This window comes from Marmota monax, unplaced genomic scaffold, assembly GCF_021218885.2.
Source record: "Marmota monax isolate L192 unplaced genomic scaffold, Marmota_monax_Labrador192_F-V1.1 WCK01_AAM20220418_F8-fsc00315, whole genome shotgun sequence".
Lineage (NCBI taxonomy): Eukaryota > Metazoa > Chordata > Mammalia > Rodentia > Sciuridae > Marmota > Marmota monax.
Window position 1 is genome coordinate 930,915 of NW_026692798.1, and position 14,700 is coordinate 945,614.

Here is a 14,700-nt window from a genome sequence, read left to right on the forward strand (position 1 = left end):
CTGCTGCCTCAGGCTTCTCAGTTGCTGGGATTATAGGAGTGTACCACCACCCAGCTTGGGTCAGATTAGCTTCTCACACAGACTTGTCTGAGGCCTTCAGTCCTTGCAAAAGCACCTACTCCCTAGGTTTGGCCAAATGAACTTTTCATCGATTTTTGGTTCTCTCCTCCCACTCACATTTCCATTATTTTCCTTCTGTTCCAGAATACTCGTATCCTTTCTTTGGCTATTTAGTTCCTAGAAGTGTCTAAATTAATCAGGATTTTGGGGGTGGGGGGGACTGGGGATTCAACTCAGGGGCACTTGACCACTGAGCCACATCCCCAGCCCTATTTTGCATTTTATTTAGAGACAGGATTCATTGAGTTGCTTAATGCCTCACCTTTGCTGAGGCTGGCTTTGATCCTCCTGCTTCAGCCTCTATAAGCCACTGCACCTGGCTGGTTTTTTTCCCCCCTATGGAAGTGAAATTCATATAACACAAAAATGAATCTTTTTTTGTCTTTTTTTTTTTTTTTTCAGTGCTGGAAACTGAACCCAGGGCCTTGCACATGCTAGGCAAGTGCTGTACCACTGAGCTATATCCACAGCCCTTAAATGAATTATTTTGAAGTGTACAATTTAGTGGCATTTATTGTACAACCACCATCATTGTCGAAAAATTTTCCTCTTCCTAAAAGAAAACCCATGTTCTTTAAGCAGTCACTACCTATTCTCCCCTCCCCCTAGCCTCCAGGCAACCACCAATCTGCTTTCTGCTTCTAAGGATTTACCTGTTCTGGTAAATTCTATATAAATAGAATCATATATTATGTGACCTTTTGTGTCTATTCCAGTCAAGATTTTAGGATTATCTGTGTGAGGCATAAATAATTATAGAGCATATCCAGGATAATCGCCTCAGTAGAGAGAACTTTGATGTTACTTACTTTTATGTTGTAGGTATGCCTCATTTAAATCTAAAGCAAACAGTATGTGTGGGAAGCAGGGCCAGGCTGAATAAACCAAACTGCTGAAGTGTACTGGATGGGTGATTTTTTCTGATTGTGCTGAGGTGGTTGACTCTCCCTTTCTTGCTCTTGGCCACAAGGTAAAAAGGTCCTTTTGGTACTTTTTTATGGAAGAGTGTGCTGATGGGGTGCAGGAGCAGGTATGGGGAGGAGGAAGTTGAAGGAAAAGTACCTGCTAAAGAATTGGAACTGTTGATATCAATTAGCTATTTCTCAAATCTCATCAAGGATACTGAATTTTAATTAAATCTGGAGGGCTATAATTTAATTAGCAATGACTAAGTAAATTATTATAAAAGAAAAACAATAGATCCTAAAAAAAGAAAGGAAAAAAAATCAAGAAGAATTTGCCAATATAGTTCCAGTTCTCCCCAAGAGTAGAAAGCCCCATGATTTCAATGACTTAGTGACTATTTAGACAGAAATACCCTTCATGGGGAGAATGGCAATTCTACAGATGACATTGTTTCACTATGGTATGCTTTCTTTAGGAACTGTCCCTTATTCATTGTAGAGCCATTTTTGTCAAAACTATCTCTACCAGTCATTGAAATTATGTCATTCCTTATGTTCCATCACTGAATAAATAATATAGAATTTGGTCTTTGGAGTGCATCTACCCTCAAAGAGAAAAAAGGTCTGCAACATTCCAGAGTATTTGGAGCACCTTTAATTTTCTCTGGCATTTCAATTTGTTAAAAAGCACTCCCACCCACTCACACCAATTTCTTAAAATTATATAATATTACATAATCATAGAATTTTAGAGCTGGGAGAGACTTTGGAGGTCTTCTAGGCCAATAATTATCAAAGTTCATTCCTAAACTGATCATCTGCTTTGGAATTATTGGAATGTTTGTCAGAAAGGCTGAGACCTTGGCAGCACTAAAGACTTACTGAATCAAAATCTGTAGGGATTAAATACTGGAATCTGTAATGTTATATGTTCACTCATATGGAAATGTGAGAACCTTAAATGTGTTCACTCACATTTCATCATTAGTACACTATGAATCATGGAAGCAGATAATTTGTTGGTGGTCACAATTCGTATTTTTGAAATATTCTGTCTTCTAAATACAGCAGCTATTTAAAAGAATGTTTTATAAAAGCAGTCATTCTTGGGCTGGGATTGTGGCTCAGCAGTACAGTGCTCGCCCAGCTCCTGTGAGACTCTGGGTTCCATCCTCAGCACCACATAAAAATAAATAAATAAAGATATTGTGTCCAACTACACCTAATAATTTTTTTAAAGCAGTCATTCTTTACAGAGTATCTTCCATGAACACAGCATTATGTTGAATCACTTGTTTATATTATCTTTTATGGGGCGGGGGGCGGGTACCAGGGATTGAACCCAGGGGCACTTAACCACTGAGCCACACACCCAGTCTGTTTTCTTTTTTTATTTTGAGACAGGGCCTCACTAAGTTGCTTAGGGCCTTTCTATATTACTGAGGCTGGTCTTGATCTTGCAATCCTCCTGCCTCAGCCTCCTAAGCCCCTAGGATTACAGTGTGTGCCACCACATGATCCCTATATTTACATTATCTTTAATAATCCTACAAGATAGTTGTTTCAACTTTCTGAACCTCAATGTTCATGGCTGAAAACTGGAATAATAACAGTTTCTACATCTTGGATTGAAATGAGATAACATATGCAACATGTTCAACATACTAAAATAAGTGCACAATAAAGGTTAGTTATTATTATTATTATTATTATTTATTCATATTTTACACATGGAGAAACTGAAACATAGGCCATTAGATAATACATTCAAAAGAATGTGGAGGATGATGGTGGGTAGGAAATGATGGTGACAGAATTCAAATCTATGTGTTTGATTACAGAACCTTTCCCACTACTCTATGCTATTTCTTGCATGTGTGTGACCAGGAAATTTCCTTACCTCATTCTCCCATCCAAAATAAAAAATAAAAAAATCTTTCTTTAGACTTTTTTAATAGACCTAGGCTTTGGATAAATACTTGTTTATGTTTTTCTCATTCTTGAAGAGCTCTGGGCAGCTGCAACAGCAGAAGCTGAGTAATTCCTGTATATGTTTAAAGACCTGTCCCTCGACTTTTTCAAACCTCAGAGCAATTCAATAATATGCTTGGCAGTAAAGTGAGAAAAACAAAAATTGGGGAATGCAGAAGTTGAAGCTCTCCAAAAACCGCACTTTCACCCACACAGACTCCTTTTTGGGTTCTTTTAAAAACAACAAGGTATCAAATTGAACAATCTAGCTGGTTCCGAAAATAGTGGCCTGGGAGTCATTGTCTGAATGTGATGGCGGGGAGACGCAGGAATGCAAGCCCCAGAGGCTTCCCAGGGGCCTTTTGGCCTCACACACTGGCTATAATGAAACCTCACCTGTGTTTCTCATGATGAAGACTAAGTGGTAAAGTCCAGATGTCCAAAACTGCACTCACCACCAGCAGCACAATTTCCAAGTCATGTTATTTTTGTTAAAAATAAACTAACCAGGTTGTGCTGCGGTTTTTCAATAGAAGTTGGTGTGGAAGAGGGTTCTTAGTAAGGAAAATAACAAAGAGCTCAATGAAGCCCTACAAAAGTTTTTTTTAATGACACTAATTCCAAATTCCCAGGAATGGAAAATGATTTTGTAACCGACAGATAAAAATTTTCCTTCCTTTAGAAGAAGAATGATAAAGAGGGAGTATAGTTTTTTTTCCTTGTTTTTACCCCCTTAAGGTTCTAGGAATTGGATCCAGAGTCCCATATATGCTAGGCCAGCACTGAGCTACTTCCCCAGGCCAGGAGTATAACTTTCTAAGAAATAAAATATTTCTTATGCTGGATAAACCATGCCTCATTAACTTAAAGATTTTACCACTATATGTAAGTTATTTAAGTCTTGATTTTGTTAGAAAGTATTCCTTAAGCCACTTTTAGTGGTACTTGCCTACAGTCCTAGCCACTTGGGAGACTAAGGCTGGATGATTTCTGGAGCCTAAGAGTTTGAGATCAGCCTAGGCAACACAGTGAAACCTCATCTAAAGAGAGGTACAGAGAGAGAGAGAGAGAGAGAGAGAGAGAGAGAGAGAGAGAGAGAGAGAGAGAGAGAGAGAGAGAAAGGCAGAAAGTTTTCCTTAAAGAGCTTATAAAGTTCAATCCTCAACACCAAGACAAAAAAAGAAAATATGAATCACATCTTAGCTTTTTTCTGTCATCATTGCTGTCCTATGAGCCATCACTTGAACCAACCAAGCTACTCTTTGTTGCTAAAACATACAAAGCAAATCCTTATAATCCTGCCTTTGCTCATGCTGAGAGGTATGAGAAATTTTATTAGGCATATTCCACATATTCCAGATACCATGCTTTCACATTCACACACAATAGCTAAGGAAGTCTTCCAAGTGACTTGAGAGGAAAGAATTATGTCCCAATGTCATGATTTTGTAATCATGGGGGAGATCTAGAGCCCTAGTCTCTCTGTCTTCAAAAGACTCTATATTGTCCATCAGGAATTCTGTGTTCTATCTTTTTTTTGTGTGTGTGTGTGTGTGTCTGTGGTGCTGGGGATTGAACCCAGGGCCTTGCGCACACTAGATAACTGTTCTACTACCACTGAATAAATATCCTCTGTTTGTATTCAAATCTTATTCATTAGCCAAAGTTTCACTAAAGCACCATGGCTGTCTCAAAGTTTTCAATGATGACTTTCTACCTGCTGTGATTTTCTTCTTCCTCTGAACTCATGGCACCAGGTGGGTGATGTATATCCTGTTCCTGGGTTTGTACAAGAGGATACAAGACAGCTGCCTGGGATGTTTCAGCAAGGATTCATGCTTTCTATAGAGAATTATGGAATCACTAGCTCTTAATTTTTCTCCCATTAAATTGTACTTTAAGTAAGAGTAAAATAAGAGGGCATAATACCAAACTACCCTGTTAGGCTGAAATTTTCCTGGGACTTATGCTTTATCTTTAAAATTTGGATAATGCTATTTATATTAGCATTCACACAGTTGGTCTGCCAAATGTGGGTCTACTTCGCACTTAGGGGAGAATAACAATAGCGAAAACCAGGCGTGCTTTACCTTGAGCTACATTCTCAGCTGTTTTTTAAAAATTTTTTTCAGACAGAGTCTTGCTAAATTGCCCAGGCTAGCCTTGAACTTATGATCTTTCTACCTCAACCTCTTAAATTGCTGGGATTACAAGCATGTGCTACCTTGTTCTCCTGGCTGGCTTTCCTTCCTTCCTTCCTTCCTTCCTTCCTTCCTTCCTTCCTTCCTTCCTTCCTTCTGTATGTTGGGGATTGAACCCAGGGCCTCCTACATGCAAGACAAGTGCTCCACCACTGAGCTATGCCCTCAGCCCCTAAGTAATTTGTTAAATAAAGAATTATGTTTCCCTAGACCATTATGTTCAGAATAGTGTGGCATGTCCATACCGTGGTTTTGACTTACTCCTTGATCTATTAGTGTGCTCTCACATTCAGGCATACCTCCAGATGTGCTCATCCTACATTGAAAAGTGCAGGGCTAGATGAACACTAACATGCCTTCAACTTTGAGATATTACAATTCTGTAATGTTTACATCTGTCTTTTATTAACATATAATTCTTTTATAATATCATTTAAGTACTATGTCTATTTTTTAAAGCTTCCAACAACATTATAAATGACTTGAAAAACTATAATGTGCACCATTATTCCCCTTCAGTATGTCTCTTATGCTTTCTCATAATAGGCCTTCCATAAATATTAGTCAAATGAGGGAATTTCAGCTTTCAAAAATGGTGTTTATACATTACTCATAAAAGTATGTTTTAGATTGTTCCCAAAGGTGTAAAACATCAAAACAAAAAGATTTTCTTTTTCTATCTAGAACCTTCATTTTTAAGTACTGAATATCTAAATCTGACTTTTATATGTTGGAGAGAATCTTCTTTGTACAGGCATACTCTGAAAAAGATTTTCAAAACAGAAAGATAAAAAAAATTTAAAAAGATTAACAACAACAACAACAAAAAACCCAGAAAGATATTATGTAAGAATGTACACTTAGTATTTTGTGTTGTCTTTATTAGGTTTGGCCAACACCATATAAAATATACTTTATAAAATGAAGTAAACAAATATCCATAGATAATTCTGCCAACAGAGACTCTTTTGACAAAACATGGAGCTCCAAAGGGGCACAGATCCATGTTTCTATTGATAGGAGAAAGTCTTTCTTGCCCAAGGCATTTATTGAGTTTGCCTGGCAGATTCAGCCAAACACAATTAATGATATGAGGGTGAAGGGATCCTCTGTAGCTCTGATAAAAATTTCTAAACTGATATGGCAAAATAAATTAAGATCCTTAGCAAGGATAGTGGAATGTGATGGACATCATTATCCAAAGTACATGTACGAAGACATGAATTGGGTGTCAACCTACTTTATATACAAACAGAGATATGAAAAATTGTGGTATATATATGTAATAAGAATTGTAATGCATTCCGCTGTCGTGTATTTAAAAAAATAAAATCAATTAAAAAAAAAAAGAAAAAAGGAAGGGAGGAAGGAGGGAGGGAGGGAAGATGGTGTAGGTGTGCCCTTGAAGAAGATATTGCCACCCCCATCTCTTTTCTGTTTGTTTCTTTATTTCCCAGCCACCAAGAGGTAAACAGGCTCCTCTGTCCCTGGCTCCCACCAAGATATACTGTACCTTCATAGGCCTAAGGCAAGAGGACCAAACAAACATCAACTGAAACTTCTCATACTGTCATCCAAATTAAATCTTTTTTCTTTATAAAAAAAAAAGTTAAGATCTTTTCTTAGTCTGTCTTATATTACTATAACATAATAATACAGACTGAGTAAATTATAAGACAGAGAAATTTATTTGACATACTTTTCTGGAGGCTGGAAAGTTCAAGAGCATGGTGTCAGCATCTGGCCAGGGCCTCTGTGTTGCATCGTAATGCAGCAGAAGGCATCACATGGTGGGAGTATGCGCATGAGTGTGCATAAGAGAAAGAGAGAGCAAGGACGAGAAAGAATCAAGAGCTTCATCCTTTTTATCCCATTTCTGAGACTTCAATCCACTTTTGGGATAAATGCATTAATACATCCATGAAGGGAATGCTCCTGAGACATAATCACCTCTTAAATGTCCCACCTCTCAACACTGTTACAATGGCAATTAAATTTCAACATCGACTTCGGAAGGGTGATTCAAAACATAGCAGATCTGTAGGGTTGACTTTACCAGTATGACACTATTGCCTGGGCTTTGGAGGAAGGCTGACTTGGGGTTTCCAGATACTGACTGACCTTGTTAGGTAATGCATTTGTATGTAGAGTCAGAGGCTGAGCAGAAAGAAGGGCCCTACTTTGAGAAGCCATTGAGCTTTTTAAAGCAATAATTGCATAGTTTCAGCTAAGATTTGGGTGTGTGTGGCTAAAAGAACTGCCATTAAGAAGCATAGATAACATTGGGCATGCAGTCCATATCTATCTGAGTTCATTTGGGATCACAGGTGTGCACTAGTGTGCCTGATTTTTTTTACTTTCAGACAGGGTCTCTCTAAGTTGCCCAGGCTGGCCTCAAACTTACAATCATCCTGTTTTAGCTGTTCAAAGAGCTGGAATTATATATGTATCACCATACTTGGAAAGAATAAAGAACTTAGGGGCTGGAGTTGTGGCTCAGCGGTAGAGCACTTGCCTAGTACATGCGAGACCCAGGGTTCCATCCTCAGCACCACATAAAAATAAATAAATAAAATAAAGGTATTGTATCCAACTACAACTAAAAAATAAATATTAAAAAAATAAAGAACTTAGTAATAACTTGAAACCAAAAGGTAAAAGATCTATACAGTACTTTGAAACATATGAAACAATGATGAAATTGAAGAAGATACAAATAAATAAAAAGATACCTCATGTTCATGGATTTTAAAAATTAATACTGTTATAATTTACATACTAACCAAATCAACAAAGAGATTCAACACAACATCCATCAAAATTCTATTTTTTGCCAGGTGTGGTAGTACATGCCTGTATTCCAAGCAACTTGGGAGGCTGAGACAGGAGAATCTTGAGTTCAAAGCCACCCTCAGCAACAAGCAAGGTGCTAAACAACTCAGTGTAGACCCTTTCTCTAAATAAAATACAAAAAATAGGGCTGGGGATGTGGTCAAGTGGCCCCTGAATTCAACCCCCAGTACCCCCCCCCCAAATTTTATTTTTCACAGAAATAGAAAAATAATTCTAAAATTTGTATGGAATTACAAGATGCACTGATTAGACAAATCAGTCTTGAGAAGAAGAATGTTAGAGGTATCATACTTCTGATTTCAAGTTGTATTCCAAAGATATAGTAATCAAATTAATATAGTAATGGCATATATACATACACCAATGGAAAAGAATAAAACAAGCACAAAAGGTCAACAAATATTCAACTAACACAATGTTGTATTAGTCAGCTTTCCATTGCTGTGACCTGAGAAAAAAGTCAATTTTAGGAAAGAAAGGTTTATTTAGGTTCTCTGTTTCAGAGGTTTCAGTCCATGATTTGTTGGTTTTGTTTTTGTGCCTGTGGAGAGGCAGCCCATTATGTTGGGGAGTACATGGTGGAATAAAGCAGTTCACTTCATGTTGACTGGGAAACAAAGAGAAAGGGCTGGGATCCCATTATCTTCCACGTTTGTGTATATAATATATATATGTATTATGGTGTTGAGAGAACTGGATATCCACATGCAAGAAAACAAAAGACGCTTTTCTTATACCATACCAAAAAGACCACTCAAAATGGATTAAAGACTTAAATGTCAAGCCTGAAATCATAACACTCCTAGAAAAAAATCATGGAAAAAAGGATCCTTGACAAGTGGCCTTCATAATATTTCTTGGATATGATACCGCATAAACAGGCAACAAAAGCAAAAATAAGCAAATGGGACTACAACAAGCCAAAAAGCTTCTGTACTGCAGAGGAAATAACTAACAAAATTAAAAAGCAACCTTTGGCTTGAGAGAAAATATTTTCAGATGATATATTGTCGTGAGGGGGCAAAATTTCGACATATGCAGCCGAGGGGAGAAATAAAGAATGTCCACGCATGTCTGCCCCTTTCAATGCTTTATTTACTCAAATTACTCAATACAGTTTCACTCTATAGGTTCTTAATCAAGAAAAGGACAATCCTTAATGCTAGGCACTGCAACAGACATAATCAACTCACAGCAAACAATTCTAGATGAATTCTAAGCACTGCAAAACACACTTAATCATGATAGGCTAATGACAGACATTTCCTCTGCAGGCTAAGTTCAAAAGTCTTAAGCCTTAGGCCTTATGTCCAACAGATGCACACTCACTCAGACCGCGGTGATCAGGTCCCGAACCAAGGCAGGCTTTTCCTGGCATGGAGTGGACGCCCTGTTGAGGAGAGGTTCATAGGGAGAAATTGCGGCCCTCACCAAGGTCCAGTGGAGGTGGTAGAGTTTGAGAGCGGTGAGGATCATGCAGAGGCTCAGGAACGATGACAAGTGATGGGATGTCAGGTCCTCATCAGGCTGTCCAGCTAGAGTGCATGCTTGTTTGGGCTGGCTGAATCCCTGTTCATTTGCTCTATCATTTATACTAAATTTTGGGGCTTTTTACCCTCCTTTCAATCCTTATCAGCTATCACCAGATTTCTCAGTGACATCATTTACCCTGAGGCCAGAAACATCTGGTCTGGTGGTCTCTACCCCCCCACACCCCCACACCCCCCCCCCCACACACACACCCCCCACACCCCCCGCCGCCATCATCTTGCCTTTCCCTTTTATCAAGTGAGAACAGCCTGCCAGGGGCTTCACTCTTTTATCAGGGTGAGGGGAAATCATTTGTTTGAGGCCATACTGGAGGGATCTATGGGTATGCCTGGTGAGACTGCAGTTCTTTTAGGCTCAGGCCTAAGGCCATCCTAACATATATTTAATAAGGGGTTAATATTCAATATATATATAAGGAACTCATACTACTCGATAGTAAAAACAAAAACAAAAACAACCTAGTTAAAAAATGGGCAAAAGATCTGAATCGACATTTCTTTAAAGAAGACATACAAATGGCCAACAGTAGGTCTATAAAAAGATGTTTAACACATTCTATTCATCAGGGAAATGCAAATCAAAACTGCAATGAGATATTACTTCAGTGAAATAGGAATATTAAATATTTGGTTTCTACCCTTGGTTCCTAGCACAGATTTGTCTAAAATCCTTGTAATTTCCAGAGTGATAGCACATCTGACATGGAGCTCCTAAAGCCCTTGGAATTTCATGGATGACAGGCTCATCTTTTACTCTAATGAGGCAACTCTTTGTTGACTCTTAAAAAGGGGTTGGTCACCAAAGAGACAAGCCAAGACTAGATGCTTGGAACTTTCAGCCCTATTCTCTGGGCAGGGGAGGGGCTGGAAATGGAGTTAATAATCAGTTATGCATACATGAATAAATGTCATAAAAATCCCTGATCTACAGAGTTCAGAAAGCTTTCAGGTTGTCAAAGCCTTCTACCTACTGAGAGAATGGAACACCCCAACTCCATGGGGATCCTCCTAGGCCTCACCCTAGGAATCTCTTCATCTATTAATATAATAAGCTAGTACATGTTTCTCTGAGTAGCATAAGCCATCTTAGCAAATTAATCAGACCCAAGGAGTTGGGTGTGGGAACGCCAATTAGTAAGAAGTACAGGTCACAACCTGGGACTTTAGAATGGCATCCGAAGTGGAGTGCCATCCTGTGGGACTGAGCTCTCACCCTGCAGTATCTGACACTCTCGAAGGTAGATAGGGTCAGAATTGAGCTAAATTATGATACACAGTTGATGTCCACCAGAAAATAGCTTGGTGTGTGGGGAAAACCCACACACATTTGGTGTTAGAAGAGGTACATTGATTGGTGTGTGAATTATAGAAGGAAAAATAGTTGACTGAATTTCCTATTATATGTTTTTGGTTTTACATTAAATTGTTTTCCTATCTCAGAATCTCATACACGTTAGAATATCATCAACAAGACAAAAGAAAACAAGTATTTGAAAGGATGTGAAGAAAAGGAACCCTTGCACACAGTTGGTGAGAAAGAAAATTAGAATAGACACAAAAGACAGTATGGTGGTCCCTCCACATCCCCCCCAAAACACACTAAAATTAAAATTATCATATGACCTAGCAATCTTTCTTCTGTGTATATTACCAAAGGAAATGAAATAAGCACATCAAAGAGATATCTGCACTCCCATGTTCATTGCAGCACAAATAGACAATATTTGGCAGCCTGCTGTGATATACACATATATAATATTATTCAGCCCTTTAAAAAGGCGATTCTGCCATTTATGACAATAGATGAAACTGTAGGACATGGTGCTAAGTGAAATAAGCCAGAAATTAAAATACTGTATAATCTCATTTATATGTAGAAACTGAAAAACATTGGTTACATAGAAACAGAAAATACAATGGTGGTTGCCAGGGGTGGGAGGTAGAGAAACGGGGAGATGTTGGTTAGAGGGTTTACAGTTGCAGTTATATAGGATAACTAAATCTAGAAATCTATTGTGTAACATCAAAACTATAGTTAATAATACCATATTATTAGCTGGAAAATTAGTGTATACTGCAAACTTGCTAAAAGTAAATTTCAGGTTTTCTTATTGTACACACAAAGAAAGGTCACTATGTGAGGCAAAGGGTGTGCTAATTAGCTTGACCACAGTAATCATTTCATTATGTATATCAGAGCCTTATATTATACACATTAAGTAATATCATTTTTGCCAGGTGTGGTAGCACACACCTGTAATCTTAGCTTTTGGGAGGCATAAGCTGGAGGATCACAAGTTCAATGTCAGCCTTATTGTTTCAAAAATAAAATTAAAAGGAAGGGCTGGGGCTATAGTTCAGTGGTAAAGCACCTCTGAATTCAATTCCCAACATTGCAAACGTATATATATATTAAATGGATAAACAAAATGTAGTGTATGTACACAATGGAATGTTACCAACCATAAAAAGGAATGAAGCGCTGATATATAGTATAACACGGAAAAATCTTAAAAACATTATGCAAAATGAAATAAGCCAGACACAAAAGGACAAGTATTATATGATTCTGCTTTTTTGAAATATCTTGAATAGGTAAATTAATAGAGACAAAAAGTAGATTAGAGGCTACTAGAGGCTGGGAAGAAGAGGGAATTGTGAGTTTCTACATTATTCCTATGGTATTTCTTTTTTTGGTGTGATCAAATTTTGGAAACAAAGCTGGGCATGGTGGTACACACTTGTAAGCTCAGATATTTGGGAGACTGAAGCAGGAGAACTGCAAGTTTAAGGCTAGCCTCAGCAACTTAGTGAGACTCTGTCTCAAAATAAAAAATAAAAAGACTAGAGATGTAGCTTAGTGATAAAGTGCCCCTGGGTTCAGTTCCCAGTGGTGTTTTGGGAACATAATTATGATGGGTAAAACATTGGGAATGTAATTAATGCCACTGAGTTGTACACTTAAAAATGGTTAGAAATGCAAAAAACAACCCCCCCAAAATAAAACAACAAAAAACCCCAAACAAACAAAAAACAACTGAAAGCAAGCAAGCAAACAAAAAGTATGTGAATTAGCAATGGGCCAGTTTTCTCATTTTCACCAGATCCAAAAAGGGCATAATTTGAAAAGAGAGCATAAACAAAGGATATTAATACAATTTTGTATAATCACGAGAATAAGAAGATACAGTGTCAGGAGGGAGCCTCACATTGGGGCACTGGGAAAATTTTTTCTCTTCCATTTTACTAAGTTATTTATTCACTGATCAATTGATTGAGTTTTTTGTGGTGCTGGGGATTGAACCCAGGGGTGCTCTACCACTGAACTACATCCCCAGCCCCTTTTAATTTTTATTTTGGGACAGGGTCTTGCTAAGTTGCCCAGACTGGCCTTAAACTTCTGATCCTCCTGCCTCAGCCTCCCCAGTCTCTGAATTACAGGCACATGCCACCACACCCAGCTTGCTTCCATTTGGGGGGGATTTAAAGATGGCACCATTTCTGAGAATTAATGTTGGTCCTTCGGGAGGATTATGTGACTGCTCTGTTTATGTTTGCATACATACGTTATTCTCTGGAAAATTGGATGAAAATATGGTGAAAGCACAAGTTACATCTAAAGAGAAATTTGAAGGGATCCTATTTCAAATAACCACCTCCCATGGTGGATGCTGCAGAGGAATTTGGAAGATCTCTTCCCCTGCTTCCCCCATTCTACTGTTCGGTGACACTTAGCATGTCCAAGGACAACTAAGACAACTACTGCCTATCATCTTGCTGGTGCCCTGAAGAATTTTTTTCAGAAATAATAATTCATACTGAGAAATAAAATAAAGAGTGTCTTTCAAGTGATAAGTGCTGAGAATAAAAATTACATAATGGGGGAAAGGAAGTAGGGAATGGGAATTCCATTGATTTTTAGATATAGTGTTGAGGAAGTCTCAACTATCAGACATAAAACAAATAAGAAATTAAGCTGTAACAATATACAGAGGAGAGTACTCCAGGTGGAGGTGCCAGGAGTTCAGGGGCAGGGGTGTGTGCTCTATGTATGTGCAAGGGAGAGAGTGGAAGAGATTGAGGTCTGAGAGGTCAGGTGATAGAGGGTCTTAAGAGCCATTGTAAAGATGTGGACTTACAGCCAGAGAATGGGAAGCCATGGAAAGTTTTACAGAGAAATGACTTGATCTAAATGTTTCAAAGGAGTACTCTGGTTGGTGCATGGAGAATACACTGTGACTGAAGAAAGGTGGAGGCAGGAAGGCCAGTGGGGAGTCAAATGTAATCATCTGGCTCACTTGGACACGGAGGAGGGGAGAAGGGGGTGGTTCCTGGATATTCTCCAAATAAAGTTAACAGGATTTGCTAACGGACTGCTCATAGAATTTAAAAGAAAGAAGAATCAAGAGTGACTCCCAAGTTCATGGCCTGAGCAACTGGAAGAAAGACATTGCCAATAACTGAGGTGGGGAAGACAGCAGGAGGACAGAATCTGTGTTGGGAGAGAGAAGAGGGGCTAGTTTTAGGTATGTGTCCAAAAGAAGATGCTGAGAGGGAAGTTCAAGTCCAAGGCAGATGTCTAAGCTAGAGCTATTTCTTATTAATTTGGGAATCATCAACTTATAGGTGGTATTTAAAGTCTAGAAGCAAGAAGTTGCTCTCTGTTGGATTCCCAGCACCTTTCACAGTTTCTATCTTATAGTAGGTATTAAATTATCCTCATGATGGATAAATAAAATATATATGCACTGGGAGTGAGAAATAAAATCTTTAATAGACCAAGTTGTAAAAGGGCAGGAACTTAAAGCCTCTTATTTGAAAAGCTCAGCCTGTTTCCCAAGTTCAATATAGCCAATTAAGCACTGATTCTATCTGGTGAAATAAGCAGTTTGATATTTGGGGGTGTTGTTACTTTTTTTTTTTTTGGTACTAGGGATTGAACTCAGGGGCACTCAACTACTGAGCCACATCCCCATCCCTATTTTGTGTTTTATTTAGAGACAGGGTCTCACTGAGTTGCTTAGCACCTCACTTTTGCTGAGGCTGGCTTTGAACTTGTGATACTCCTGCCTCAGCTTCCCAGGCCACTGGGATTGCAGG